Here is a 25,351-nt window from a genome sequence, read left to right as displayed (position 1 = left end):
GGCATTTTTCTCCCAATTTCATAAATGAAGAAATAGGTATTTAGAGAAGTTAAAAGACTAGTTCAAGAGCTCAGTTAATAAGAACTCGGCTGGGATATCTGCATTCAAATGCTCTGTGCTCTATACTGCTTTCATTTTCTGAAATGTGCCTTAGGAAGAGCCAAAGAGAATGAAACTGGCAACAGAAATGAGGGGCTTATCCAAGCTACAGCGTGCCCACCTGACCTCACATGGTATAGTGGGGGCTGGTGGATGTTTCCCTGAACTCTTCCCTGCCACTTCTTGGACATATGGTTAGACCACCTTTCCTATGAACATTCTTACTGCAGTGAAGTCTAGCCATGTGATAAAGTTCTGATCAGTGGAATACAAATGAAAGCTATGCGTGCCACACTGAGCCTAGGCCTCAAGGCAGTGGGCTTTATCTCTCTTTCCACTAGCTGGAACCTGAGGGGGCCTGACTTGACTCTGCAGGTGACAGCAATGCCCAAGATGAAGGTGAATTAGGGCATTGGAAGCTACATCGGTTCCTAAATAACTGTGGGGAGTAGAGCTGGCTGCCAAACTAGACTGCTTAATTCAGAACCAATTTGTGAAAAATGAATAAACATCATTCTTTAAGTCACTGTACTACTATTAGGTTTCTTTGTTACAGCAGCCTGTATTCCCCGTTACTAAAATATAGAAGCACACACTAGAGAAGACAAGTGAGCAGAAGAGAAGGCTCGGGGGCAACATGCAGCTGCCTGAAGATCTTTCCATGGGTCTTCTGAAGCAGAGTGGGGCAGATAATCCCGACATCGCTCCAGAAGCAGAACCAAGACAGGCACACGACTAGGACCTAGAGACAGAGTTCACTTTCACAGAAAGAAGAGTTTTCTTTCAGAGTTGTTCTATCATAGAGACAGATGTCTTTAAAGGTAATGAGTTCCTCATCAGTTCAGGTATGTGAGCAAGGACTGGAAGACTTACTGATGAAAATGCCATAGCCAGAGCTCAAGCTTTGCTGTGAGGTTGAACTAGATGACCTTTAAGGTCTCTTTCCATCCCTGACAGTCTAGACTACATAGGAAAACAAATCTCATCCAATTAAGGGCCTCAGAAAAGCAAGCAATGACTCACTGATATAGAAGCTGGCTGTGCCTGGAGTTCAATTGCCCTAATAATCATCATCATCACAGAAGTTCTATTGGCTTTTTTCCCCCTTTGATTAAAGTCCTCAGAAATACCTTCAGGCTCCCTTCCAAACAAATGGCCCATTACAGAAACTCAATTTTAATCTGATCTCTCCTTCGGTAATTACATTCTTGGTCAGGGGAACAGGACATTCACTTAATGAAGGGGATGCAGCTCAAAGGGTAAGCACTGCAAACGTCCAGAAGTGAAAAGAATGCATTTGGCATGACGTGCCTCCATCAAAGCATGTTAGAAAAATGCCGTGCAGTGTAGAAAAAGCTCTGGCTTGAAAGGCAGGAAGCCTGAGTCCTATCTTGCCCTTGACCCTAACTCGCTTTCTCTTCCTCACTAGGTCTCTGCACCCCATCCCACCCCCACTTAATCCATACCCCACAGAGTAGCCTGAAAGACTACAAAAATCCAACTGTGATCAAGATTCTATGCTTTAAATCTTTCCCTGAATCCCCACTGATCTATAAGACCCTCAATCCCCTTGATCTGGACCCTACCATGCCTCTTTTCAGCATCAGCAAAGCCCATTCTTTTTGAGCCATGCTTGGCTTCTTTCAGTTCCTAGAAACAGACTTTTTCTCTAGTTCGTACATAGTATTATTCTCTGTCAGGAACACTTCTCTGCCTTCCTGTTTCTTTAGTTACCTTCATTTCACCCTTTGGATCTCAGCTTCTTTTCTATTTTATTTAAAAATCCTTTACACAGCACTTACCATGTGCCAAATACTAAGTGCCTTATAAATATTAACTAATTCCATACTCCTCAGAGCATACTCCTAGGTACTAACTATTTTTATTCCTATTTTACACATGAGGACACTAAGATCCAGGAAAGTTATGTAACTTGCCCAAGGTCACACAGCTAGTAAGTGGCAGGATTCCAACCCAGGCAGTCTGGCTGGAGTCCAGGCTATTAACCACTATACCATGTTGAAGTATCGCTTTCCCAAAGAGATCTCTCTGACCAGGTGATCTCCCTTCTGTACATAATCTATTTGTGCACATGTCACTCCATTGTGTGTTATGCCATCTTCCCTGCTAGACTGAGATTCATAGGAAGACAGGAATCAAATCTTTCATATTCATTATTGTACCTCCACGCCCCAAAATACAGTGGAAACTCAGTAAATGGCTTTTTATTGAATTAATAAATATGTGATTTTTCAGTTTTCAAATATGCAAAAGTTCTATTGCTTTGAGTAAGATAAATCCTGAATTAAGATGCTGCTCTTGTATATACTATCATAGTGCAAGTCATTTAAATTATTTGAAACTTTAGCTGTTCCCTTTGTAAAATAATTGGATTGGATTAGATAGCTTTTAATACTTTTTTTAGCTCTAAAATGTTTCAGGTGCTTATAACCAACCAATACATATTTGGGGAGATTATGGAAAATTTTAGCTATATGTGCCTCGTATAATGTTGCCTATTTCTGTCCTGGCATAAAATATTTACTGTATATACCATTAAGAACAGAAAACAATTTTGAAGCTTGGAAGCACAATTAGTTTTTCAGGGAAATTTAGGAGTAACAGAAGGCAGGCATAGAAGTGAAAAGAACACAAGACTGAGAGGTAAAAGCTCAGAGTTGAGTGTGTGAGGCTCTGTCCCATACTAACTGTATCATCTAGAATGAGTCAGTTGATTGATAAACTCAGCTTCTAAATTGGAGTATGTGTATTCCTCATGGATTTTACTTTCTCTTTCAAGTATTATGCTTCACTTTCAGGAGCTAGCAAATCTGCTTTCTTCAGGGAAGCTTCAGTGGCCTCTAGTTCTTAGTCTTTTCTCCTCTTCTTTCCCATCCACCCTCAGAGAGTCCAAAGAGGAGCCAAAGAGTCAGAAGTTACAATGTGAACAATCAAACATGGCAGCTCAATTTGAAACTGTCACTTAACAAGCAGTTATTTAGCCCTCATTATGGGTCAGATTCCAAGGAAAAATTCAGGCAAAACCCCTTAATTTTGATCTTCTGTGTTCTCACCCATAAGATGGGAAGATATGAATACAACTGCAGGAGGATATAAATACTCAGGGATTGGGCAGGATGATTCTAACCTCCTATTTGACCTGGTTCTTCAGTAGAAAGGTCTTCTCAGTGGCCATCTTTGTGGTGAGCTGTGCTTCCCATTATGGTAGGTGACATCACAATCTACCCAGGCCCCCAAATCAGAAACCAGTTCTCCTTGACTCCAACCTTAATCCTCTTTCCACACCCATTGATTACCAAGCCCTGTCAATTCTAACTTCTAAATATCTCTTTTAAACAACTCAACTCTCATTGTTGGGATAATTCCCTCATCTCTAGCCAAAATCACTGTAACCAATCTCCTCATTTATTTTCCCATACCTGTCTTCTCTTGCCAGAGAGAAGCTCTTAATTTGTTTGACCAAATCACTCCCTTGCTTAAATGCCATCAATGATTCTCCATTTCCCTCAGTATAAATCCAAACCTCTGATGTTTTGTGTATAAGAATCCCCTCTATGTATATGGCTTCCAACAGATCTGGTTGGAAGTTTGGCTCTATAGTATGCTACTACTGAAACCTGGGGCAAATAATCTAGCTTCTTTAATTCTGTTGCTTCATCTATAAATTGGGATAAGCACTTCTACCTTATAGGGTTAAAGTAAAGATTACAATAAATATTGTGTTCAAGGTGCTTAGTATAATGCCTGGAATGCAGCTGGAGCATAATCAGTGGTTTCGTTTGTTTGTTTGTTTGTTAACAAGGAACTCAAGACATGTAGAACAGAGCAAGGGAATGACAGATATGGTGACAATCATGGAAAAGATCAGGAAAAGTGGATGTGTAAATAGCATTCTATGCAAGTTCAGAGGCAGAAGCTATAAACAACACTGATGGAGAAGTAAGAAGAACCTGGAGGAGGTAGTATCTGATCTCAGTCTTGAATAGTCACCTGAGTGATTACATTGGGTAGAGCTCGTTGGCCTATTTTAACAGTTGGTTTTCTCTGTTCCTTTCTGGGGCCGTGTTCACTGAAAGTTGAAATAATTAACATAGAGTTTCTGTTCTCTATGGGTAGAACAAAACTTGTTCTACCCATAAAACTAAGGGCTTATTTTCCAATATAATTGATCCCTTAACCTTCAAAGACTCAAACATTCTCTCTACCTTCAAAACAATAGAAAATTAAAAGAACAATTTCTCTTTACTTTCTAAATCTTGGCAACCTAAAATAGGACACTGAAAGAGAGAACATTAAGGTCTCATTGGTTTCAATTCTCAGTAATGTAATGTGTAATTTTTCTCATTGGAATTTCAAGAACTCTTATTATTTAATCTGTTATTTATTCTGTTAAAGTACAGTCTTCCTTAAGAGCAAAGGGATTAATGTTTCAAATTCCAGCACGTTGACCTTTATTCTACATTAAAATGCTTATTTAAAACCACTCTGCCAGGGTTCCCATAAGCCATTTGGTATTGAACAGTGAAGGAAATAAAAAGTTTAACTCCCACTCCAGCCAGAAAGCAGGATTTTAGAAATAAAAATAGGCTTTTGTATTGCACATGCATAGGTACATGGAAGATGCTTTGAGTTTGTGCACAGACCAGGTGAGCAAAGGCTTGGTTGGATTAGGACCTGCCTTCTGTGTTCACCCTTGGCCCAGGTCCAGCATGGACTGAAGTAAGGTCACTTCCTGCTTACTTCCATATCATAAAGGCACATCCTTTGTCTTACAACATGGGAGAAGGGGAATAAAAAAACCCACAATGAATGAACTGATGAAGAGTTAAAAATAAATTTGAAGATTTAATATGAAGAGAATTAGAAAAAGAAAAGAGGAGAATGCATATTTATTGACTACCTACTATGTATTAAGTGCTGCACTAGGAGCTTTTTATGTGGTTTTATCTGCAAACCACTCTTTGCCTCAGGTAGAGGTGACACTCTCTCCCTGTACTCCAACAGAACCATACCAGTGACTCTTTCACAGCATGGCCCTTCTCATCTGTCATCATAGTTACTCATGTGTGAGTCTTGCCTCCCACACTAGACTAGAGGCTTTCTTTAAAGGCAGATATAATTGATATCTTAACCATTTCTCTTTCTCCTGAGAGGCAGGATCATATTTAGTGCCTAGTACTATTGTTATATTCTGTTGAAATAATCATTGGGAGTCACCTCAGTCCTGTGTGTTCAAAATATGTCCATCACTCCCACTAGTAATACAGCCAAAACAAGATCCATCACCTGCTTACCTACAAAACTCTGGGAGCCAGATGTGGGCAGACATCCATCTCCCTAGCTTCCCCAAGGGACTTTGTCTTTTCATTGCATTTGATGAAATTCCAAAGTATCTGAATAGTCTAATGAGTCCCTTTTGCATCATTTAAATTGTGTGCTAATTGGCCCCAACTCAGGAGACTAACATCTCATTTCCACAGTGTCTCAGGGGCTGGCCTCCATTCAGTCTACCTTCCTCACTCACCACGGCACCCATACCCTTATGTGGGACCCTTCATATGAAATGAACCTTTCTTGGCAAAACGCTTATTGTCCTGTGTCTAGGATTTTTGTTTTCACTTTCAATATAAGTTGAACAAATCTAAATGGCAGGAAGCTCCTGGTGCTAGGTATATGACATCCAAGAAATGGAGTCAGAGAGCAGATAATCAAGAGACAAAGTCCTGACTGAGGGGGCCCTGTGGTACAATAGGTATAATGGGCATGTGAGAGGGAAACTATGCTGGAGAGAGCACCAGACTTAGTGGACTGAATGAAATGAAATAGTCTCTAATGTGTCATCCCACACACTTACTGGAAACATCTCACCTCAGACCCAAACTGGGCACCAGGGTATAGTGATGAATCGGAGCCAGCCCTTGCCCACAATTAGTTCACAATCTAGTAGGGAGGAAGTGTAGCAAGGATGACACTGGGCATAAAGTGCTAGATTACAGGGAAACACAGAGTACTGAGAGGGAACAAAGAGGAAGTAGAGCCTAATGCTGCCTGAACAGTTGGCAAAGGTTTCAAGTAGGGCGGATACTTGATCTGAATCTTTAAGCATGAGTAGAAATTCTTAGAAAAGGGGAGATGGACCATTTGTACAAAAACCTGCAATATACAAATGGAGTTTATGTTGTTCTATAAGTACAATAAGCACTTTGGGATAGATGGAGGATAGCATGCCTGGTGGGACCAGGGAAGACTGAAGGGAAGACTAGTGGGAAGAGAAGACTGGAAAGAATGTGGGGCAAGGTGCTTAATGAACACTGCTTTTCACCTTGCAGTGTCAATGAACTATTATGGTATTATTAGGAGACATGGGAACGGGCATGGGCAGAGCCAAGACTTGAACCCAGGTCAAGACTTGGGGAGACACACAAGCAGAGAAAGACAAGAAAGGGGAAGATATAGACCAAAAGGCACATGTGTGAGAAGATTGTGCTATGAGGCAGAAAATAAGCATCTGCTAAGAGTCTTCTATATGCCATGCACTGTGCTAGGTGCTTAACATGAGTGCGTAGTTCTCATAAAGTTGGAAGAAAAATATGGAGCATTCCAATTTACTCATGATGGATAATCCAAACCCACAGCTCTAGAAAATAGGCCTGTTCCCAGAGGAACTATCCCACAAAACTATTGTAGTTACTGGTGTCATTGAGGAAGTGCTGTGTTGCCACAGGCAGGAACTATTCCTGACCCAAGTCCCAAATTCCACTGTTCTATCAGCTCTTTCAGCTCAAGCATCTGTATCTAGTTCCAGTGCATCCCTCTGGAATGAAGCATCTAGGAGCCCCTTTAATCGAGTTGGAGAAAATGAATATGACAACAAAGAAAACAAAAAAGATGAATATTTGAAGATGAAATGCTTGTGATGATATGACTTGCTTGTGGTATCTTGGGGGTGTCCAGGAAACCTCCACAGAATGTCACTGCAGCAAGCTCAGTCTCTTCTTTACTCGTCCTGGGTTCATTATGGTAAGCTTAGCAACACTGAGCAATGTCCAGGAATTCTAATGAGGAGCAGAGGCAGAAGCTTCTCTAAAGGGCACCGAGAGTCTTGGTGATCCTGCAAATAATGGTAGAACAGACACATTTTGGGGAGCCCTTTATTTTACAAAGTTGAAAGGGAGGCAGCTTCACAACACCAAGGGAACCCTCCAGTTTAGAAAGGTTATAGGCTCCATCTCTCCCACAGAAGAAGATGCTTTCCTGTGTTTCCTCACTTTACCATCCATACCATCCACCCACTTGTGCCTATCCCCACCCCTTCTGTATTCCACTTGCTGCTCCCCAACTCCAGGCCCTCTGGAAAGTTCTTTCCCCTTCTACCTACTAAGGCATATATGAATTGTTTACCTTGGAAGGCAGCAGAGAACACTAAGCAGGGAGCTAGGGCAGTCAATCTTGCCATTTTTTCTGAGCTTTAATGTCCCAGTTTGGAAGAATATGGCCTCTAGGTCCCTTACAACTCAAAAAATCAATTATTCTATCACTGTTTGGGATCTAATTTAAACCCTACATTCCAGCAAGCCATCTCTGATTACCTCAACTCTGATCTTGTCTTCTCTATATTGTCCTCATTTTTAGGCCTACAGATTTAGACAATATTAAAGATGTTAAAAGCCTTGTCTCAAACGTAATAAAAGATACTGGAGGAAGTGGTACTCTGTGCTATCCCATCCTTCCTTCCTATTCTCATGTGCCCAGCCAGGGCTGAATTGACCTACATAAATCTTTTAAATAGAGAGGGGGACAACTAAGGATGACAACTAAGGATGCTCTCTTTCTGAGAGACCGACTGATATGGCTTCCTGAACCCTAGATCAGTGGTCTTCTGAGCAGACTGGTGGAGAGGGCATTGCAGGCAGAAGGAACAGCACGAAGTACAAGATAAATGTTTTGGACCAAGAGGTAATACATATAATATTATGGTTAAGAGTACAGGCTTTGGGGACACCTGGGTGGCTCAGTGGTTGAGAGTCTGCCTTTGGCTCAGGGCGTGATCCTGGAGTCCTGGGATCGAGTCCCACATTGGGTTCCCTGTGTGGAGCCTGCTTCTCCTTCTGCCTGTGTCTCTACCTTTCTCTCTGTCTCTCATGAATAAATAAATAAAATCTTTAAAAAATATTTTAAAAAAAGAGTACAGGCTTTGGAACCAAAACTTCTTTGGCTTCCAATCCTAGCTTTCTTGCTTTCATAGCTTAAAACCCCTCATGCCTCAGTTTACCTTTTGATAAAACGTTGGGGCTACTAATAGTCCCTACCTCATAGATGTTAGCAATAAAATAGTGTGTATAAAATAATTGGAAGAGTGTCCAATAAAGGTAAGCCATTATTATATTTGGATCATAAAGTCAGAGGTCAAGGATTAAGAAAATTGAAGCTGAGTGCCCTGGCAGGAGCATAATCATGGAGGACTTTGCATAATCTGTAAAGGCATTTAGTTTTTATCCACCAAGATAAATGGAGACTTGAGAATTGAATGGAAAACTGAAGATCAGATTTGGGTCTAGAAGATCCCTCTAAGGCTTGTAGGAAATAGACTGGAGAGAGGTGACAGTGGAAGCAGAAAGAAAAGTTGCAATATTGTTAAAATAATCCAAGAGGGATGTTTGCTAGCTTGGAATAGAGCTTCACATTTCCTCAGTGCTAGATGCCTCCGAATGTTATCTCCAAAACTGCCCTGCATGGGAGTATGAAAGTTGGGCCAGGTTCTCACAGAGTGACCACTGTATACCTTTCCTTCCAGCAACTTATGTCATGTGCTCTCCCAGGTCAGGCCGGCCGCCTCATGTTTTCTGTTCCTGCACGTTACTCACGAACAAAATGCCCCTTCTTAGGCCTTCTGAAGCTGTGGCTGCCCTGCCAGACGACATGCAGCCCCATCCTATAGGAAGCCTCTCCCTGACGGCTGTCGTCCTTCCTTGGAGCTATCTAATCAACATGATCAGTACTTTAGGTGGCCCCCAAACTTATCACCCAAGTCAGGGCACTTCTGAGAGTGAAAAAGAACAGTATTAATCATTACATTGAGTTGACAGACAGTGAGATGGGCATGGTCACTCAACTCCGTGCTGTGGAGACACCATACTTCTCACAATATTTCTGTTTCTACTCTTTCCCTTCAACAGCACAATACTCCAATTTACAAAAAACTTCTATCTCGTTATGTCACTGATTTTAACACTAGCTGTGAGCCTAGGAGGGCAGGAATCATTTCTTTCACCAAAGTGCTTTCCTCGGGTCATCCAATTAGCCGGTGGCTAGGGAAGGACAGAACCTTCTGTTCCACTCTGGGGCCTGCTTTAGCCCTTCACGGTGTTGGGGTTTTATGGGAATTGATTTCATCCCCTCAGGTTGGCAGCAAGAGAAAGGAATTTGTGCCACACATCCCCAGGCCCCCAATCTCTCCTCAGTCTAAAGCTGAGGGAATGGGAGGGGATTAAGAGAACTGAATTGAGTGGCTAACCAAGAGATCATTATGAATAGTTATCTAGATGGTAATATTTCAGGTAATTTTTAATTTCTTCCTTATCCTATTCTATGTTATCATGTAGTAGTTATATAATTTTATAAGATGCTATTTTCATTTATTTTTGCTTTATAAAAAAAAAAAAAACAACTGAAAGCTCACAGTGAAAGGTCCAATCTCAGTGGAAAAACAAAACAAAACAAAGAATAGGCTTTTGAGCTAGACCTGGGTTGCTCTCTTAATTCCCCTCTATGACCTTGAGCAAGGCATATACGCCTCTGAACCTCAGTTTCTTAATTGGTAGCACAGAAGGACCTCACAGACCCGTTGCAAAGATTCCACAGATTCAACAAGCAGGGACTCCAGGTAAGGGCCTGGCTTGCGGCAGACTCTCAATAACCGTTCGTTCCCCTCACAGGGGTGTTATTGATGTAGCCTCCCAAGGCTGCTGACAAGCCTGGCCACCTCCCCTGCTCGCAGCTCTGGAGCCATCAGGGGATGCTGGTGACAGCTGCGCCCCTCAGCGTGCAGGCGGGGCTGTCCAGAGATTCTGGGCGTCTAATGCGGGGAGGCAGTCCTGTCAGAATCGCTGGGGGTTAGTCATCCTGCCTTCAGGGTTTCTGACAGGATGTTTTGATAAAATAAATCTATTTTAAGTGACTGTAATGAAATACTAACCAGTTTCTGAAGGGCTTTTAAGATGTTTTTTAAGAAGTTTCAGATCAAAGGCCCTGAGAAGGCTGACTTCGCGCATTAAATATTTAGTACTGATTCAGTCACTTGAGAGCTAGGCATTGTGACATTGCACGAGGGAGAAGGCACATTCCAGCTGGGGCCATATTCACATTAAAGACACAGGTGATGGACTCAGCACCAAGGGGCCTATCTTCTGACTCCCACTGGCTGGAAGGCTGGAGGAGGTGACCTCGAAGGCTGCCCACCTAAGGATTCAGGATCTGATAGAATTATTCATGCTCTGTAGGGACTGGGCAAGCAGGTCCCTCCGTAAGCCCCGACAGCAGGGATCTGCCTCCCCAGCTGCCACCACCGGTATCTGTGCCTGTCACTCCGTACACTGCCACTTGGAGTCTGCCAAGTGCCTGATGCCTGCGACATGCTTTGCAGTCCAGCTGGGAAACACCGTCCTCAAGCCTACGCAGGGCTCACAGGGTCCTGGCAGGTGAGGCTCAGTATGAAGAAGACACTTGCAAGAGGCCACATTGCGAGTTAGTGGCACTGCTGGGGCTCGTGTCATGAACTCCCGTATGACAGTTCCAAGGTCTTTCCAATATATTACACTGGCTGTTCAATGACAGTCACCTACAGGCGGACATAAGGGAAGAGGAAGAAGCCTAGAATGGGGGGGTTAAGGTAGTGGTTCTTAATCCATACCAGGTCATAGCCACCTTTGGCAATCTGGTCCTCTACAAGTCCTCTTCCAGAAAAATGCACACTTGTACATACATACTGATGCTGCATTTGGCATTTAATGTTGGGGGAATTCAAGCATCCTTTTAAACCCATCCTTAAACCTCAGGTGGCAAGACTTTGGTTTAGGGTCACAGTAGATCCATTCAGCCCAGCGCTTATAACTTTGAGTTTCGTGGATGACTTTTAGAAGAGTGGTATGACGGACACAGCGGGAGCATCACTTGGCCTTAGACAAATCTGAGTTATATCAGTGGTCAATAGCTATGCAGTATTAGAAATTAGTATTTCTCTGAACCTCAGGTTCCTATTTTTAACATAGGATAACATTACCTTACAGACCCTTGGGAGTTCAAGTGGAATAATGCAGGTAAATCATTTAAAGCCCCTGGCTTGCTTCAGGCCTTCAATGGACGCAAATCCCTATCTTTACGCCACCTCTATCTGCCTCCAGAAAAAACGTAATGGATCCCGCTGTCAGTCACCCACCCTGGCCACCTACCATACAATTAAACTTTAGACTCCAGAAGGGCAAAGACCATGTGTATTATGCTCACAACTGCTACCCCTGAGTACAGTGACTGGCCTGGTAGGTACTTAATACCATAGGGAGTGAATGAATTTGAAGAACAAAAGAATGGACCAGATAGATACACAACAACTTCTATAGAGGAAGCAGGGCAGCAAATTGAGAAATTATCCTGGGGAAACTGCAAATAATGCTTTTAGTCACTGCAGGTCACAGGTGTTTAAGAGCCCCCAGAAAGTAAGGATTTAGGAACTCGGGATTCTGAGAAGACAATGTACAGGGAGCTCTGCCTGCTTAGCTTTACTCATCTTTCATTGTCCTCCACCGATATCATAGGCCTTGTCTTTTCCCACATGGCAAGCTGAGGAGCACACCAGGTAAGTGGAAAATCTACGATGAAGTTACCAGATGGGACAGTGGGAAGAGGCAAAAGTTATTAGCCCCTGCCTGACCCAGCTACAACTCTGATTCTGCAGGTACTGCAGCCTCCACCTGGAAGATTAGCTCTGCTCACTTTCTGGACCAGTCCTGACAAGGCAAGGAGTACAGAAGCAGTTCTAATCTCCCTAACATGTGGGATCTTGCTGCTATAGGCCGGAATACACACCCGAGGTGCACCCCAGATCCCTACACATCAGTGGAGTTGGAGCTGGCCACACGCACTTCTTGGAATGCAAGGTTGGTCTCAATCTAAACCTGGCAAGCCCCAACTCAGACCCTTAGCTTCTCTTCTCTTAGAGACTAGCACATGCTTCTACCCCAGATAGTGGTGATAGACTGAGGAGAGGAGAAACAATAAGTCATCACCCACCCAACTTCAAATACCAGCTACTTGCTTAGAAGTTCTTCCTGACATGACTGGACCACTTTAGAAACACACGCGAGTTTGCCAAACATATCTGGCTACTGAATATCCTGGCTGAACTTCACATATTCCTCAGGATTCCCTTCTTCCCCAGTGTAGCTCTACAATTTACCAGCTCAAAGAATCCAGACTCCTCTCTCCCTCACCTATAACATTCAATTTAGTCACAGGTTCTGTGAATTTTAACTCTCAGATATTTCTTGAATTTATCAGCTTTTTTTCATCTCTCTTACAGATGTTTTACTTGTGAGAATACTCCTTAATAATGTTATCTGCCTTCCAATCCATCCTTCACACAGCAGCCCAAGTACACTTAATGTTAGGTAAGTTTGACTTGTCACTGTTTTGCGTAAGCTCCTACATTGACAATCCCACCATAACCAGAAAGAAAACAAAACAAAGCCATAGACTCTTCCTTCCATTATAGTTGCTCTGTGTGCTTCCTAGGCCTCTTGATTGTGTACCTTCAAAACTCTACCAAGGACAACTTTACTGGTTCACGGCAGAAAAATGAAAACTGTTAGCTGCCCCAGGTTGGAACAGGCTTCTATGGGAGGTAGTGAACTGCCAATGCTTTAAGAGGTGCCTGGAGAGTCTGGATAGCCACTCACTAGATGTTGTAGAAAAGCTCTGCTCTTGGATGAAAGACTGCTTATATGCCATATGAAGTCAAATTCTGTCCTGAAGAGACTTCTAGGTGTTTCAGAATAGCACATACCTTGGGAACAATAACATGTCCCTCTTCTTATCTCTACTCCCCTGCCACATTGACATTTTTGGAGGCCCTACCTCATGAAAACTACCTCTCCTCTGAGACCAGCCTGACCCACAGTCAGCACAAGTGGGAGGCTGGGCTGACATTTTTTTTCTCTGGTTAATGTAATCAGTGGAGACATTCCAAGTGAATAATTTAGGCCTCCCAAAATAAACCAACTGGAGCCAAGATTGTTAAATGTGGTTGTCTACCTTGATCAAAATAACCAAGTAAATACCAAAACTCACTCCCTTCTCCTGTAGACATCTTTTTAGGCATTCTTTACTAAGTGGTGAGAAAAAGACAAAGTCTTAAGGATAATAAAAACAAACACTTTGCATTTGTGTACTTCTTTAGACTTGCAATATGCTGTTAAATTATAGTTACCAATTGCGAAATGAATCTGTGCCAGGCAATATGGAAACTGCTTTATAAACCTCATCTTTTTAAATAACAGGCTTTTGAGACAAATTGCTTAGGATTAGATGCCAAGTCCCAACTCTACCACTTACTAGCTGTGTGATTTTAAGCAAGTTAATTAATGTTTCTATACTTCAGTTTCCTAATCTGTAAAATGGACAGAGTAACAGGTCTTAAACTTTACATTGCAGGAGCTGAGGTTGCACTGTGTGTGGCACATTTGGTTTACATTACTCCTGACAAATGCCTTGACAATTAAGGGTTATTATTCCAAAGGTTTGGATGAAGAAATAAGTGGAGTAATGTGAAATAATTGGCTTACTTTGGTAATGAATGAGTGGTGAAGCTGAAATTCAAACACTGATCTATATGACTCCAAAACCTTTATACTTTCTTTCCATGTGAGAAGTAGCATATTTATTGTTACTACTGTGGCTATTGTTATTTCTATCATCATTACCAATAGCATTAATAATAATGTCCTCCATAGGCACAGTATTTCCAAGGGTTCAAAGAAAATGTAGATACATTTACAAAAAATTACCAACCCTCAGGCCTATATGTGACTCTATGGAACCTTAGCTACACTCTCCATCTCACTGAACAAGAGCCATCTCTATGGCACTCTCAACAGATGGCCAACTGTGCAAGTTGGATTTCAAGAGTTCTGAGAGGATATACCCCAAAAGGGTCATTCCTGGGTAGAGCAGGGCTGGACAGGGTGGGGGCCCCATTATATGGGAGGCTTCAGTATTGAGGAAGACCTCAGAGATGGAAATATACCTATCATTCTTCCTGAACACATTTAGGCCCTCAGACTACACAGAGGAAGGACTTGGAGGAGGAGGTCTTCCTAGACCTAAAGAAGGGTGGCCCTGAAGGAAGGGCAGCCAAATGAGCTTCACCCACTCAGATATAGTTGCAGAGGAACAGAAGACCAGAGCAAGAACAAACACCAAGGAAATCTGGAGAGTTGTTTCATTTTTGCTTGTACCTTCATCTGCTACCTTCTCCAACTCTGCCTGCAGGTGTAACAGAGAAGCTGAAACAGGAAAGGACATATGGCCTTGTTTTGTGGGGCAAAGATGCAGAGAAGCTGGAAGGACTGAATCAGCCTCCCCAAGTAGGCTAAAGGCAGGAAACCCAGAACAAGGGTAGTGACACAGGCATGGAGAAGATGGAGGCAGGCTAGGCCATGAGGCAAGCCAGGAAGGAGGCAAAATAGAGTCCTACAAGACAATTTCGTCCTGAGGAAGAACCCTGGAAACTCAAGAATATAAAGCCCTCTTCACTGCCATGTGAGCACTTCCAAGATCCTCTTAGGTCCTCACAATAACAAAGAGTAGTCAGTGAAAGGACCTATGCAGAATGACAGCATACAGGTTAAAGACCTGGATACAAATCTTGGTTCCACCACTTACTAGGCTATGTGAGCTGAGCCCTAGTTTCTCCACTTACATAAGGTAATAATAACAGCAACCCTTTATTAGTCCTGAAGATGAAATGATTACATGGGATGAAAACAGAGCCTGACATATGGTATATGGGGAGAAAATGGTAAATAATATGCCCGAAAGCACTCTGACGAAATGCAAACAACATGAGGTTCCAAATCAGGAAACCTAAGTCATACTCCTAGATACTACAGATCTCTTTGTTTCCTTAGCTAGGAAAGGAAGGTGTTAGAAGACACATCTTTCAGGGTCTTTTTAGGTCTAAACTTTCATGACTTCAGCCACTTGTAGCATAGGCATCACAAATGGGAAAAAGAAATGGAAAATCCTAGCCATCTGTCTCCCCTCCCAACTCCTGTAAAATATAGGCAGCTTGGACAAACAATATTAAGATTGGGTAATATTCTGCTGACCTAGTTAGACAAAGTTAAGAAACTCTTAAATATGTATGAATATTATCGAATGAAAAAGAAGAAGCTGATTCGAGTAGCTACAGTGCATATTAATATCTTATTATTAGCCACTTTAATGTAGGAAATATACTGGAAACTGCCTTTTCTATAAAATACAATTTGGAGAAGAGAATACCTCTATTCTCGTCTCAGCAAATAATTATCTTTTAATGCTAAACTATGGTAAATAAATCAGAGAAATCAAATTATATTGGAGGATGAAGTTAAATAATTTAGAAAAAAAAAGGAGTACAGCATTTAATAAATTAATCCAGTAGAAAGCCAGGTAGGATTTTTATGTTCCCTTTTCTGAAATGATATCTCTTTGGGAAGGCAAACAAGGAATTTGAAAATTTTTCAGTTTCTCCTTTTAAGAGAGTTATGAACTAACATATGTACTCAACAAAAGTTTCTTGAGAACTTACTCTGAACCCAGCAATCGTACAGCCACAAAGAGGAATACAACCCACGTCATGGCAGGCATCAGTACTTTATTCCTTTTTGTGGAATTTCTGTGAACATACATTTTTAATTCTCTTGAATGTATACCTAGGAGTGGAATTGCTAGGCCATAGGGTAATTCTGTGCTTAACATTTTGAGGAACTCCCAAATGTTTTCCAAGGCAACTGCATTTTATACTCCACCAGTAATATATGAGGGTCTCAGTTTCTCCACATCCTCCCCAACATTGTTATTGTCCTCCTTCTTTTATTATTAAGAGGCTGAGATATGACACTTCACTATGGTTTTAATTTGCATTTCCCTGAGGCTAATGATGTTAAGTATCCTTTTTTTTAATGTTGAGTATCCTTTTATGTGCGTATTGGTCATTTTTTATCTTCTTTGGAGAAATGTCTACTTAGATCCAGTGCCCATTCTTAAATTGTGGGTTTTTTTTTTTTGTCTTTTTACTGAATTGTAGGAGCTCTTTATATATTCTTGATACAAGTTTCTTTTCAGATACATAATTTGAAAATATTTTATCTCATTCTATAACTTGTCTTCTAGCTTTCTTGGTGGTATCATTTGCAGTATATAAAAGTTTTTAATTTTGACAAAATCCAATTTGTCTTTTGCTGCTTGTGCTTTTGGTGTCATATCTAAGAAACCACTGACTAACTCAAGATCACAAAGATATACTATACTCCTATGTTTTATAGGAAACATAGGAGTTTAAGAAATTTAAACTAAGAAATTTATAGCGTTACTTCTTACAGATAAATCCACATTTAAAGGTTTTGTTTTGTTTTGTTGCCAATAAAAAAGAGAATAAGGAAGCAGGAAAAGGAGGAATCAGAGGTCAGCAGTGATAGAGGAAAAGAAATGGCAGTAGCAACCTCCTGGGAGAATGATGAACCACAGGGAGGTCCTGGCAGGTAGCACCTGACCTATTTCATCCCTCCTCCACATCTGTTAATAATCCTACAGAGACAAGCAGAGCCCTGGAAGAAGGTTACTGCAACCTCATATGCGTTGCTGGCCAAAGGATTCCCTGGGAAGTTCAACAGCTTATTCTGGGAAGGAGCACAGATTCCAGCCAGGGGACATCAGTCAAGCCCCACCTGGATTTTCCAATTCCAACTGCCATGATGTAGGCTGACTCGTAAGTAACCTTCTTCTTTCCAGGCCCTATGCTTTGTCTCTCTTGTGGCCTGTGAACAACATGCCCCATCATATTATTCCCAAGCCACTACTGGTTGTCACAGTCACTAAAAGTAACATAAAGTGAACTTCTTGAAGGTAAGATTGTACAGTCTAAATCAATTCTGAGGCTAACATCATGTTGCACGTTGCTCTAAAATCTTACATTTTTGAGACCTTGTTTAAGCCAAATAAATACAAGGTCAAAAGTTATAGACAGTGATCTGATGTTTTTTTTTTTTTTAATTTTTTTATTTATTTATGACAGTCACACACACACACACAGAGAGAGAGAGAGAGAGAGAGAGGCAGAGACACAGGCAGAGGGAGAAGCAGGCTCCATGCACCAGGAGCCCGACGTGGGATTCAATCCCGGGTCTCCAGGATCGCACCCTGGGCCAAAGGCAGGCGCCAAACCGCTGCGCCACCCAGGGATCCCAGTGATCTGATGTTTTAGCACAGAAACAATCTCCTTGAATGCTAATAATAGGATTCTAGGAAAATATCCAGTTCATTTATCAAGTCTCCTTGTAACAAGACATTTTTGTTAGAAAATGGATAATAATGATTTGCAGATGATTCTATTTTCTTTTCCCTAAGAGCCTGTAAGAAGTCATGCTTGCCTTTCTCAGTTTCCAACCACTGTCTTTGTGGTACTTCTGCCTTTTAGGAATAGCCAAGAGATAACATCAGAATTAGTTGATAGATGTGTTTTATTCCTCCTTTCACCCTTTTCCCTTTTTGTATAAAAGGTATATAATATTTGAGCTCTATCTTGGAGGACTTAATGGGTGAAAAGAGCTAAAATATTACCTCACCTATACAGTTCTTAGGAGTCTTTTCCATGTTCCTATAGTTCCTTTCCTATCCCCAACCAATAACCTATATCTTTTTTTTTTCTACACAGGTATTACCACTAATAAGTAGTATACTCTTGAAAAAGTTACTTAACTTCTCTATTTCCTATTCCTATTTGCCTGTTTCCTCATCAGCAAAACTGGGATAATAGTAGTATCTGTTTCATAAAGTTGCTAAAGCTGATTAATGATAGTAAAGTAGCTAGAATAGTACTTGACAAGGAGTAACTACTCTGAATGTTAGCTGGTTTCATTTTTATATGACAAACTGTATACCTTCAGGAGAGCTTAGAGTCTGTTAAGGGAAACAGTATTGCAAATGCATTATATCCAAATATTTACAGCCAATGCAGGAGGCACTTTCACATCTGTTATCTAATATCTGCTAGAAATGTCTTGTCATGACAATGACCTAAAGCTAAATTATAGTGCCTAGTTTGCTGATGAAGTTTAAAGTGGTTATTTGACATGTCAAGATATAAGTGGCAGAACCAAAATTAAAATCCCAATATGGCTCTAGCTCTGATGATCTTCCTACTTAAATTCTGACTGAATAGGGGGTTTCTCTGGATATCTTTTGAAGGGAGGGGGCACTAATTTATGAAGAAAGAGAGGTTAAGTAATTGGCCTAAGGTTACACAGTTAATGAGTAGCAGAGTCAGGGTTCTAAGCCACACAGCTCACACTCCTGACTTAGGCATCTAATTTTATTCTCACTGCCTTGTAGTTACTTAGCTAATGTTTGCAGAAAGAATAGACAAATAAGCAAACTTTGCAGACATATCTGGGAGTGAGACACAGTGGGCTGCAGTGGACAATTGAGGTATCAGCTGCTGAGCTTCCAGCTGGACTCATATAACATAGTCTCTCAAACTAGTCTGGGGAGTAGCGCATCAGGGAAGAACTTCAGGAGTGAGTAATGTTCAAATTGGATCCTGAAAGCAGAATAGAAAGTAGCCAGGCAAAGGGCCATGGAAAAAGAACATTCCAGGTATGTAGGCCAGTGTGTATACAAGCTAGAGAGAAAATCCATGGCTGACAGAAAGAACTTCAGGGAGGCCAGTGTGGGTAGAGCAGAGAGAGCAAAATGACAGGGTTATGAGACAGGCTGAAGAAGTAGGCAGAGGCCAGATTACGCAGTATCTTACAGACCAAGCTAAGAATTTGTTATTTTATCTTAAACCACTGAGAGACAAGGTGTTCAATGGGTCATTTTCAGGGATACTGAAATTATTCAATATGGTGGCAGCTGGGTAGAAAAGACAATAATGGACCAAAGCTCCCCATGATTGAGGGAACTGTCCAAGAAGTAGGCAGATGAGAGTAATAAGGAATGGCAGAGGGTTATGTAGGTTGATGGCATAAGGCTCAAAACATGTCTTTGTTATAAAAGGGAGAGGAATGAATGGCCTAAAAATAGCAGTCTGCTAGCACAAACGATGCCATCTGCCTAGCTAGCTAGGTAGTACTCGGTGAAAAGTCTACTGTGTCTTGGTCAGGTAGGTCCCAGAGGATCAGTGAAGCAGTGAGGGGAGCACAAATTTAGAAGGAAGGCTGGGACTTTCTGCTACCACTATAATGCTGACGTAGCTAGATGAGCAGAATAGAGAGAGAGCCTAGAGGCCTGTTCTACTTCACATCCTGTACCTGTTGGCTAAAGAAGCTGTTGTAATTCCCTGAGAGATGCTGATGGTTTGAGCTAGGGCACTGCCAACAGAGATAAGGAAGGAATAGATTCTAAGGATACTGAGTTATAGCCTTGATCATATTTGGTAACAGACAGTATGCAAGAAGTGAATAGAAAGGAGTTAAGTAGGACAGGTTTCTGGCATGGGAAATGGAGTGATGGTGATACATTCACTGACAGGAAACCTGGGTCTGGAGCAGACGTGTGGCAATCTGGGTCAGTCTCTGCAGCATGAGTAAATCAGACATGGGCCTCCTTATTCCAGCAGTAAAGAACCCAGGGTCACGATTCCCAGCATCTCCTCTCCAGGCCCTTGCTCACCCAGTGCTGAGGTTTGGAATGGATGAGCTACCTGCAGCAGTCGGGTAAGTTGGAAAGTCCCTCACCAGATGCTGGGAGGATATATCTGCCTCCAATTAATTGAGACTCTTTTTGGCGGGAATAGCAAAAACTATGCCAAGAGAGTGGTGACTTGTGAAGTGGCCTGCTGGAAGGGAGCCAAAACTACTAAGCTTGTTTAATTTAGAGTGTCTGATCAGGACAAGGTTTGGTACAGATGGGGGTCCACAGAACTCTCCTGAGAGGTGGATTAGGGAATGATAATTGAGATTACTAACTTCCAACAATTATTCAATTTAAAAACCAGCCAAAAAGATGTAATTATTTTTCATACATTTGTTTGGTCATATTGCCAGCTGCACTTCCATGATGTTTCACTTCAAAGGGGAAGAAGGAACAAAGGGGAAGGAACAGAAAAAAACAGAAAAAAAATGGAAGAGAGCTACTTTATTTTGAAGTTACCATGCTGATAAGAATGGTGCTGGCTCTTTCTAGTTTCTTTTTTTGTGTTACTGTCTTCTGTCCCCTGACTTTCCTATCCACAGGGCCATCAGTTTCCTCTAGCTACTTTCTGAGATCCTAGCTTTTCTTCACAAGTCCTATATGGATTGTTGTAGAAGCTGCCAGGATTCATATCTTAAATTTTTCCAATCTCCTTATACTTGCCCACTTTGCTCCTAAACCTAAATTGAATTTAATTGAATTGTGTTGAAGGCAGGTAAAATCTTGTTCACTTAGGTAACTTACGCTATTGGAGTTAGAAGCATAATCAAACTCAGAGACTGATACAGAATTTATTTTTAAAAATGCCAATTTAGGCATTCCAGAGAAGTCTCTGATAATATGCACGGATCTCTGATCTCAGGGGTCTCATCCTGTTAAACACTTACATACTTGACTTAAATTAATACTTAAAAACTACATACTTTAAAAAATCTAAGTGAAGACACTAATGGTACAGGTAAGAGAATCCAAGAATCAAAATGGTCACAGCAAGCTATAATGAAGGGTGAAAACCAATGGTAGGACAAGTATAAGGGGTCACAATTATATTTCTAAAATCTATAGGCTAATGCAGTATTCTGGATTGGATCCTGGGACAGAAAAAGAACATCGGTGAAAAACCAGATGAAATCTGAATATAGTTTTGTTGTTTAGTTAATGGTAATGTATCAATGTTAATTTATTTGTTTTGACAAATGCTCCATGGTTTTAACATTAGAGGAAACTAGGTGAAGTATTATCTTTTCATTTTTCCCCATTTTCTCAAGATTAAATGATTATTTTAAAAGTGTGCCACACTATATAGAAATCAACATTCTTTCCTATAATTCTATGCATCTGGGGCCACAATATCATTGTCCCTGTCCCACATCTTTAAATTAACATTCTCAGGTCACAACAATAAGTCTACTCAAAGGGGACTATGCGGAAAAACTATTTCCTCAGCTCATATTTCTCTCTTGTTGTAGCATGCACCAGCAATCTATCTAGGAAGTACATATTGAGGAATAAGGAGGGGATCCACCAGCAAGCTCACAGTTGTTGACAGCCATAAGATTAGAGATAAGCACAAACAGGTAGGTCAACATACTGGCAAAAAATTCTGTGACAGCTTGGGAATAACTTTCATACATGGTGGAAACCCATTGTCCAGTGCATAGGTACTGTCAAGGTAGGCTGGTGAGTTTCAGAGCTATAATGAAACGATGTCCCCTTAGAGGTGAAAAATAAGAGCCACAAAATATCCTAGGATGCCTTCTTCCCAATACGTGGTCGCCATAGAGTTACAAAGTCCACAGTACTTGGATTCTCTGCTTATGAATGGTACCACAGATCTCAGAGTGATCACCTGGGAGGGTTGTGTGATGAAGGTTGCAGCAGAACAAGTCACCATCTCTCAAGTTGTCTCCTTGATAACTTGGTTGAAGGAAGATGTGACTTCTTTCTGTACATTCCCAGGTCCTATCTCTTCAACCTTTTCACACTCCTGGTAAAGCTGTCAAACTTTAACCTGGACCACAGTTCCAAGGACTCCTGAACACCGTCTTGGAGCTAAGTCTATGAATGCTTCGCATCAACGCTCATAAGGTACTAAACATAACAAAACAGATGAGGAAGCTAACATACTTGTTGCCCCCAAATATCTTGTCTTATTGTTAGAGGAAAAGCTCATATTACACCTGGATGAGCACTTTCATGTACATAAGTTGCTAGGACACAATGGTGACACCAGAACCCAGGAGTACCTGACTGGCCATGTCCATCATGATGGCACCAGGAGATGGTCTACCTTTAAAAAAAATAAATAAATCTAAAATTATTCTAAAATAAAAGTTTTATTTAAAAAATACCAGAGGAATTAAAATAGCCTTATTTAATGAACAACAACAACAAAAATCAACTACAGGGAGACTTCACTGCTAAAAGAAGCTAATGTAAACTCTTGTAACATTTCTAGAGATTTAGCATTCAGAGCAAGTTAGGCAATAGTCTTATTCTGCTGCAGGAAGCTTATATTGCCTATAAAATTTTATATTCAGTTCTGATATTTTAAAAGTATTTTATTTATTTGAGAGAGAGAGAGAGAGAGAGAGAGAGAGAGAGAACACACGCAGGGGGAGTGGCAGGCAGAGGGAGAAGGAGAAGCAGGCTCCCCACAGAGCAAGGAGCCCAATGCAGGGCTCAATCCTAGGACTCCAGGATCATGACCTGAGCTGAAGGCAGATGCTTAAAAGACTGAGCCACACAAGTGCCCCAGTTCTGATATTTTATAAAGGAAATTAACTTAGATTATGTCCAGAGAACAACAAAGAAGGCACAAAGTTCAGAAATGATAGGATTTGCAGAAATATAGAGTTATAGGGACAGAGGAAGAAGGAAAGGACTAGCCTGGAGAAGACTCGTGAGGGGTGTGTGGTGACCGGCTTGCTATCTTCGCAGACCTCTCCAGGAGCTAAAGAGCAAGTACACGAGAAGCAGACTCAGAGGGTGGAGTTAGAATCAAGGAGAAAGTTTACAGGGAGGTGGCTCTTTCTGGGAATGGCAGAGATTTTTTCTCTGAAATGGGGCTCAGGCTCCTCAAGAAATGTGTGAGCAGAGGCTGAAAAGTCATAGTTCTGGAATGTTAAGAGAAGACATTGGTCTATACAATTTGGGTCCTTGCCCATAGAAGATTCCTAATATATTTGCTAAACTTGAATGTGACCCTTATAGTCTTTGCCAACTCTAGAGATTATGTGAGGTGTTAAGATCAGAGAGACCAGCTTTTCTAGGCATTTCTATGGCATTCTCCTTTTTTATACGTGGTGTCTTGTGGTAATTTTCCCTCAGGTACTTTTGGTTAACAAATATCTCTGTCCATAGGTGGGAAAGCTACCTGGAAGGACAGGCAGGAGTTAACATGACTTCTAGATCACTGTCACCAGCAAATGCAGCCTGGGGATAGAAGAGTTACGTGCCCCACTGATCATGATCTTTCCTGCCTGGTTCCTCACTGCCCACAGGATAAAGTCCAAGTTCTGGAGGTTGGCATTCAAGGCACTCCTGGGCCAGCCTCCTTCTACCTCTCCTTCTTTCCCCATCACTACTCCTTCTGTTCTTCTTCTTAGGCTGATCTCATGCTCTCATCGTCTGGAACTGCACACAACTGTCAGGACTCATCATGTGTCTCAGCCTCTGTATCAGTATTTTGATTCTCAATTTGAGATATCTTCTTCCCTAAGGCTTTGTTTCCTCCATTGTGCCCCTTCTCTGCCCACTACCTCTATGATATCAAGTCTCTTACCATTATTGCCATTATTAGTTTTTACATCTGTGTTGCCTATTACATTGAATGTTATTCAGGGATAAGGTCTGTTTTGTTCCATCTGTCTGCTGCCAGCACCCCATATAGAGCCTGCCAGGCAGAAAGTACTCATCAGATATTGGAAGTATTGTAGAATGACTTTGCAAGAATTTAGTAAATGAATATACAGGTGAATAGAATATTTCCTATCCAGGACTGGTTTAGAGTCCATTTTTTAAGAGTCTACAAAGGCTTGGCTTCAAGTTCCAACTGCATGGTATAGACAAATTACTTGATCTCACTACATGCCAGTTTTTAAAAATGCAAATGGAAGAAGATAATCCTGATATATTTCAGAGCTTAAATTCTTCTAAGTGAATCCTTCACTCCAAAACTCATCCTTTTTCCTCATTTATCAAATATTGCCTGTCTCTTCCTACTAGAATATAAGTCCATGAAGGCATGGATTTCTGCCTGGTTTTCACTGCTGTATCCCCAGAGCCTAGACCATGCTGGTTCAATGTCAGCACTCAATAACAGTATGAATCACATAATAGGAGTGTTGTGACGACTGAGTAACATAATGTATATGAAGGTCACAGCACTGAGCCTACCACATGCTAAGCACTCAATAACTACCAATATTATAAAATAAAGAAAAGATAAAGAAGCAACATTACAGCAGGCTGATGTGTGACTCAGAACATACAATTAGGATATCATGAATGTTTGAATCATAATTTATGTTGGAATTGAAAAGGATGCTTGAAATAATCTGGTCTGACTTTCTGAGGCCCAAAAAGGAGAAGTGCTTTTCTCAAAGTCACAGAGCTAGCCAGTGTCAGAACCTAGACAATATTTTCCCCATATTTCTAGTGATTCTCTAAAATATACTATCAGATTATTATTATTGTTTTTTGTGAGATACTTCCTTTCTGAAAGTATCCTTATGTACAGGAATGGCTCTCCATCTAATCCTTTCAACACACACACACACACACACACACACACACAGAGTTAGGTATTCATCTAATTAGTCAGTGGTGTATGAAAATAATACTGTATTTTACTGTGTCTGGCAGTACAGGGTTGTATGATTGAAAAACTAATGTTGCGCAGCCCGGGTGGCTCAGCGGTTTAGCGCCACCTTCGGCCCAGGGCGTGATCCTGGAGACCCGGGATCAAGGCCCACATCAGGCTCTCGGCGTGGAGCCTGCTTCTCTCTCTGCCTGTGTCTCTGCCTCTCTCTCTCTCTCTGTGTGTGTTTCTCATGAATAAATAAATAAATAAATAAATCTTTAAACAAACAAAAAAAAAACCTTAATGTTTGTCAATTAAAATCTACTTTGGCTACGTCGGAAGAAGTGTATTGGTACCCTATTTCCAAAAAACAAAACAAAACAAAAGCTGGATAAAACTAACAACCATTTCAGTGTTTTGGAAATTGACCAAAGACAGACAACAATCTCAAAACTGTTGGCATAAAAAACTGCTGAACCT

General features: G+C 41.3%; 1 protein-coding gene, 1 long non-coding RNA gene and 1 pseudogene across 13 annotated transcripts in view; 1 reads left to right on the top strand and 2 right to left on the bottom strand.

The window, feature by feature from the left end:
* The window catches only part of LOC140602551 (BEN domain-containing protein 5), a 1,370,322-nt gene that overhangs the window by 451,209 nt on the left and 893,762 nt on the right, over window positions 1–25,351 (bottom strand). The window lies entirely within an intron of this gene.
* On the top strand, window positions 16,942–25,149 carry LOC140602554 (uncharacterized). 2 transcript variants are annotated; one of them, XR_012005484.1, is made up of 4 exons: window positions 16,942–17,143; window positions 19,906–20,090; window positions 22,027–22,155; window positions 23,431–25,149. It is a non-coding gene; the product is annotated as an uncharacterized lncRNA (long non-coding RNA). The 2 variants fall into 2 exon arrangements; XR_012005485.1 differs by lacking the exon at window positions 23,431–25,149 and having other exon boundaries at window positions 16,948–17,143; window positions 22,027–22,417.
* Window positions 20,421–22,331, bottom strand: LOC140602553 (mitochondrial carrier homolog 2-like; annotated as a pseudogene).

This window comes from Canis lupus, chromosome 13 (genome assembly GCF_048164855.1).
Source record: "Canis lupus baileyi chromosome 13, mCanLup2.hap1, whole genome shotgun sequence".
In the NCBI taxonomy this organism is placed as follows: domain Eukaryota; kingdom Metazoa; phylum Chordata; class Mammalia; order Carnivora; family Canidae; genus Canis; species Canis lupus.
This window is presented reverse-complemented; position numbering and strand designations above follow the sequence as displayed.